We start from the raw sequence: 6,000 nt of genomic DNA, 5'->3' as shown, positions 1-6,000 counted from the left end.
TCAGAACTAGTAATTATTTCGTTTTTCTGTCTCCTCTATTAGAGTATAAGCTAGTGGTGACGCCTCGTCGTCGAAGTCAGTAGTAAGCGTTAAAAAAAAAAATGGGTAGGCTTCCCAGGGGGTTTTACTGTTATATTCTGTACTGTTTTTTCTTTTTCCAATACTTAATGTATCCCTTTTCTATGATACAAAGTATATATTTCCCCCAAATTACGTGTTGATTACATATTATATTTTAGGTCTTTAAAGGAAATCTAAAGAGAAAAAAAATTCCTTCGCAACCCGTAACACCCCTGCTGAAACTCCTAAGGCGTCGAAAAGAGAAGAAAAAGGACTGGACGGAAAAGACAGCAGGGTAGGCGTCCAGGTCGCCCGGGGTGGGCGCGTCGGCAAACGGCCACTACCCGGAGAAATCCGGGGCAAGGCCGCGGTGAAACCTCGGCCTCAAGCTTTCCCCACGCCCCCCCCCCGCCCCTCACGGACGCTCCTGATTGGCCGGCCGCGGGAGCCCGGAAGTGACGCCACACCGGGCTTCCCGGCCTCCCGGCGGAGCCCGGGCGTGTCTCTTCCCACGCTCCGCCCCTCGGGGCTCCAAAACAAGAAAGCGGCGGCCGGGGCGGGGCCTTCCGACGGCCGACGCCGCGCAGGGGGCGGGGCCTGTGCTCGGGGCTTCCTCGGGTTGGGTGGTCGGTTGCGGAAGGAGGCGCCGTAGCGCGCGTCCGCACTTCCGTTCTCAGCCGACTGTGGAGTCGAGGCATGGAGGCGGAGGGGGGTTAGCGGCCGGGAGGAGGCCGAGACGGTTGAGGAGAGCGGCGGACTCGCGGCTGCAGTCCCGGTGAGCGTGGGAGCGCGCGCGGCGTAACCGTCGCAGCGCGTGAGGCCTGGGCGGGTGGGGGAGGGGCGGCGCGAGCGCGGCCGCGTCCCTCAGGAGAGTTGCGGCGCCCGAGGCGGGAGCATCCCCGAGGCGGGAGCATCCCCGCGGCGTCCGGTGGGCCGCCCTCTGGTTCTCTCCCTTCGCGTCGTCTGCACTGCCGTCCCGTGTGAGCTCTTCCGAGTCTGGGCGCTGCGTAGTTTCGGTGGGAGTGAGTGGGGTGTCTCGCTACAGAAGGTCTCTGTCCGCTCGGCGCCCCCTGCTTCCTCCTGCTGGGGTTCGTGCCTTTGGAGAGTGTGCCCCTCTCGAGTGGCCACCTGAGCCCTCCCTGCCCCACCTGAAGGCGATGGAGCGCTGACAGCCAGCCAGAGGGGCCTTTGCCATCCTCCTCACCTTCCAGGAGCGACGATGTGCCTAGACCCGGGTGGCCCAGAAGGAACCGGGCACGAGGCTCGAAGGAAGAAGAACCCACGGCTGGTCAGTTAAAGCGGCAGAGATGTTAGCTACTGACGATCCTAGGGCTGAACTCACCTGCTAATTGGGGGACTTTCTGACAAAGTGCCTGGCTGTCCCCAGCATGGGAACGAGGTCTCCCGTGGAGCCACTCCCCCTGTGGAGTCAGAATGGCAGTTGCACTGTTTCTTCGTTCCTTGTAGACCCACAGGCACGTTGTCTCATCTCTGGGAGCTTGAGCTCTGTCATCAAATGGTAATATTTGGTTCTACTTGATAAGGATTGATGTGAAACCCAGGTGAGAGAGCGAGTCTAAAAACCACTTCCTGGGCTTCCCTGGTGGCGCAGTGGTTGGGAGCCCGCCTGCCGATGCAGAAGACGCGGGTTCGTGCGCCGGTCCGGGAAGATCCCACGTGCCGCGGAGCGGCTGGGCCCGTGAGCCACGGCCGCTGGGCCTGCGCGTCCGGAGCCTGTGCTCCGCGGCGGGAGAGGCCACAGCGGTGAGGCCCGCATACCGCAAAAACAAAGCAAAACAAAAAAAAAAAAACCACTTCCTCAGTTTTGTTTCGTTTTCCTTTGCTTTTTCAGAAATGTTCTTTTGGGGGCCAGAGTCTAGGTATATATGAATGCAGATCCTCACCCATTCTCAAATAAACCCAGGAATCTCGACTGAGAGGATCACTTCTCTATAGGCCATTACCCCAGGTAATTATTTGTTGTTGTTTTTTTAATTTAAAATTTTTAATTTTTTAAATTGTTTATTTGGTTGCATTGGGTCTTAGTTGCGGCAGGCAGGCTCCTTAGTTGTGGCATGCGAACTCTTAGTTGCAGCATGCATGTGGGATCTAGTTCCCAGACCAGGGATCAAACCTGGGCCCCCTGCATTGGCAGCGCGGAGTCTTAACCAGTGTGCCACCAGGGAAGTGTTGGTAGTTATTTGTTAAATAAACATTTAAGACTTTTTTTTCAGGCACTTAATATGTGCCAAGCACTGAAAAGTAAAAAATACGGAACGGATCCTTGCCTCCTAACAGACTCAGAATTGCTGAGGATGGAGCTTGTAGGTGGGAGACAGATAAGTAAACAGCTCAGCCTAACATGTAAATGCAGTGATAGAAACCATGTACAGAGTCCTGAGGGGATAGAGAAAAAAGTCATCAAAGACAGACTGGAAGGGAGGGAATGAGTCAGACAAGCCCCCAGGCATGATGATGCTCAGAGGTAGTTCTCAAATCTGGCTCCCCCCACCCCCGCCCCCGAAATATTTACTTATTTATTTATTTTGCCTGTGCTGGGTCTTAGTTGTGGCCTGCGAACTCTCAGCGGCGGCATGCATGTGGGATCTAGTTCCCCCACCAGGGATCGAACCCCGGCCCCCTGCATTGGGAGTGCAGAGTCTTACCCCCTGGACCACCAGGGAAGTCCACCAGGAAGACCACCAGGGACCATTTGGGAAGTCCCCCAAATCTGGCTTTTTATCAGACTTACTGGTGGAGTGTTTTTTAGAACGAATCTGAATTTTATCAGTGGTATCTCACCATCTGCTTTGCTTTTTTTTTTTTTTTCCCAAGTTCCTTTGGTGAGTCTGATGCGCATTCAGGTTTAAGAACCAGGCAAAGGTATGAAGGGTAGGTGTTCAGGGCAGATAGATGGAAGAGCTTCCATAAAGGCAGGTAATGCCAAACACCAGGAAGCATTTTAGGAAGAGCAGGTGAGGGGGAATGGCAAGAGATGATGCTGAAGCCAGGTCATGGAGAGCCTTGTGTGGTGAGGCCAAAAATTTTAATTTTATCGGTCAAAGGTAGAGGAGTCATTTGTGCTTTTAGAGTCTGGTTTTTGCTTTGGCCTTTGGCAGCATTTTGGAGGAAGAATTGATGGTGGATCAAACAAGAGGCAGATCATTTAGGTTTCTTTTGTAATCCAGACAAATAATGAAAATGTATTGAACTAAGGAAATGGCAGTCTCACTGAGAGTAAAGTACAGATGTAATCAAGGTGGTAGACTCTATAGAACTTGTAGAGATGGGGGCTAAGGGAGGAGAGTATAGGAGAATTCACAGGTTACTGGTTTGAAAAGTGAAGTCATGGTAATACCATGGATATAGAGAATACAGGACAGATAACACATTTACGGAAGGGACTTTGTTCTGTTCTGGTCCTGTTTACTTTGAGGCAACTGTCAAGTGAGCATAGATTCACTATACAGTTGGATATTGAGTACGGTCAGCCTTCCATATCTTTGGGTTTCCCATCTGTGGATATAGAGGGCCAACTGTGTTCCCTGTACTGCACTATTTTATGGAAGGGACTTGAGCATCTGTAGATTTTGGTATGCGTGGGGGGACTCCTGGAACCAATCCCCTGCAGATAGTGAAGGGCAGCTGTATATCTTTGTGGAATTCTGGGCTAGGCTATCATTTATTGAGTAGCTGAAACACAATTAAACATTGCATTGAGTTTTACCTACATTCTCAGTCTTTGGGAAGCTTCATTATAAATAGTAGTTGAAGAAATAGGTTGAATTGTCACCCACAAAGAGGATATTGAATGAAGGGATAGAGTCCTGAGGACAAACCTTTGGAAATTTTGATAGGAAGCAGGGGGAAAAGGAACAGATGATTATGGGGGTTGGGTAGAGGAAGTGAGAGAAGAATGGTGTGCCGTCATAGCTAAGGAATACATGGTTAGCAGTTTCATACGCTTTAGAGGAGTCCAGTAAAGAACCTATTGGATTTGGTATTAAAGAGATTATTAGGGACTTTTGTGAAAACATTCAGTGAAACATAAGGTAGAAGCCAGAGTGCAAAGGAGCTAAAGAAGTGAATCTAAATTATTTTTTCAAGGGGAGTTCCCTGGTGGTCCAGTGGTTAGGACTCGGCGCTTTCACAGCCGTGGCCCGGGTTCAATCCCTCGTCGGGGATCTAAACTAAGATCCCTTGAGCCGCTCAGCGTGGCCAAGGAAAAAAATAAATAAAAGCAATTGCGAAGAAGTTTAAAATAAATAAATAAATAAATTTTCAAAAAGTTTAGCTAGGAAAGGTCGAAGAAAGTGATTGTTATTTGAAGTTTCTGGCCAGCTATTATTGAGAAATGATATCCCCTGGATAAGTCAGTAGAAAGTTACAGTTATACCTCTGGTGAAGCATCCTATGTTATTGGCAAAAAAACTGTCTCTCTGATGCACAGGAGCCGCTCTTATTTCTGTCATGCAGCTTGAGGATTCCCTGGACTCCCCCATTTGTGGTTCAGTAATGATTCCAAGCAGTAAAAACACTGATGAAATTAACAAAACTGTCCTCCAGAAGAACTGAATTGTGCAAAAATTTGCAGGATTCATAGTCATCTACCAGTAGTTTTCCCTAAAAAGAAAAATTTCAGTATACCCTGTTCAGATTTTTTGGGCTTAGCTATCAGGCCAATGATGATTTTAGTTTTAGGAATATAACCACACCCATTTACGGCCTTTTGAGAGGAACTGTGGAAACATGTTTCTGTTGTTGATGTGCTATAGCACTGTCCTCTCTGTTTTCTAAATTCCACGGCACTTATCTGTTATATGGCAGTAACTCCTATCTACTTTGAGAAAATTTAGTTTTGCTTTCTGGAATGTGGAAGTAGGCTAGCTCTCTGAGTGAGTGAAATAAAGAGCAGACTCCATAAGTTTTTTACTAGAAGGTTTATTTTGCTAACTAACTTCTCTGTTAATAATTATTTTAAAGTATACAACATTTTATTTGTACTTCAGTACCTTAATTTTTTCAATTGACTGCAGTCTTGTTTCCTGCTCAAGTCAAGCTTGAAACAATTGATGTTTGAGAAATCTCCCATAAATTTCATTTTCTGTTCTTGCATCGACTAGAAGGGTGAAACTTATTGAATCAGATTACATCACTGGAAAAACACAGCTTCTGCAGACTTTTAACTTCCTGGTATTACATTACTGGTTTTTCAAGTATAAGAAGTTCTTTGAATGAAATTTATATTCTGCAGAAACATAGTGTCCATTCTGTTACTTCGTATTCCCTAGTTTGCAGCACCCTTAAAAAATGTAATTGAATTAGAATTAGTGTTAGGAAAGGGCAGGACTCTCCAGCTGAACTAGCATATTACTTTTTTTATTTTTCACATGAGGACTGTGTAACTCATGTTATCTTTCTGCTCTACTTTTCAGGAAGCTCCTAAATTAGGACTTAGTGAAATTAAATTTCTTCTAAATAAGTTTTGATTTCTCTCCCTTTTTAAATTGCCTTCTAAAATGTCTTTTTCTTTATACTTTAATGTTGAAAGCTGCCCTAAATTCTTTTCAGAAGCATGAAGAAAGTATACAGTTAATATTTAATGAATTTAAAAAATCAGTTCACAAGACAAATACATGTTTTTGATTGTACAGAAATTATAAATACTGTCAAGATGTGATCAGTTTCCCATTAGCAGAGCTTATTATGCACTCTGAATTTTTGGGTGATAATGCATTCAAAAACTTAACATTGTCAAGTTTCTGTACCCAGGTAGTCAATGACTTGGGTCATGTTTCTTAACCTTTTATTGTCCCTTCTCCCTCTCTGAAAGGAAACGTTTAAGACATTTTTTTCCTATGAATTTCCCATGAATTTTAATACCACCAATATATTGTATACTTCTTTACATAATGTACATATACCTGTGCTTTATATGTA

The 6,000-nt window shown here is 46.2% G+C and overlaps 1 protein-coding gene across 3 annotated transcripts in view; it reads left to right on the top strand.

Annotated features, from left to right (window-relative positions):
* The first annotated feature begins 248 nt into the window (after positions 1-248).
* SETX (senataxin) overlaps positions 249-6,000 on the top strand; it is an 82,394-nt gene continuing 76,642 nt past the window's right edge. The window contains exons 1-2 of one of the 3 annotated variants that reach the window (XM_079927257.1): positions 249-355; positions 1,913-2,029. The gene's annotated coding sequence lies outside the window, so the exon portion shown is untranslated. Of the gene's footprint in view, positions 356-696; positions 836-1,912; positions 2,030-6,000 lie in introns of those variants that run through there. The other 2 variants (XM_079927256.1, XM_079927258.1) reach the window with 2 other exon arrangements.

This window comes from Stenella coeruleoalba, assembly GCF_951394435.1.
Source record: "Stenella coeruleoalba genome assembly, chromosome: 7".
Classification (NCBI taxonomy): Eukaryota; Metazoa; Chordata; class Mammalia; order Artiodactyla; family Delphinidae; genus Stenella; species Stenella coeruleoalba.
Note: the sequence above shows the minus strand (reverse complement) of the source record. Positions and strands in the feature narration are given on the sequence as shown.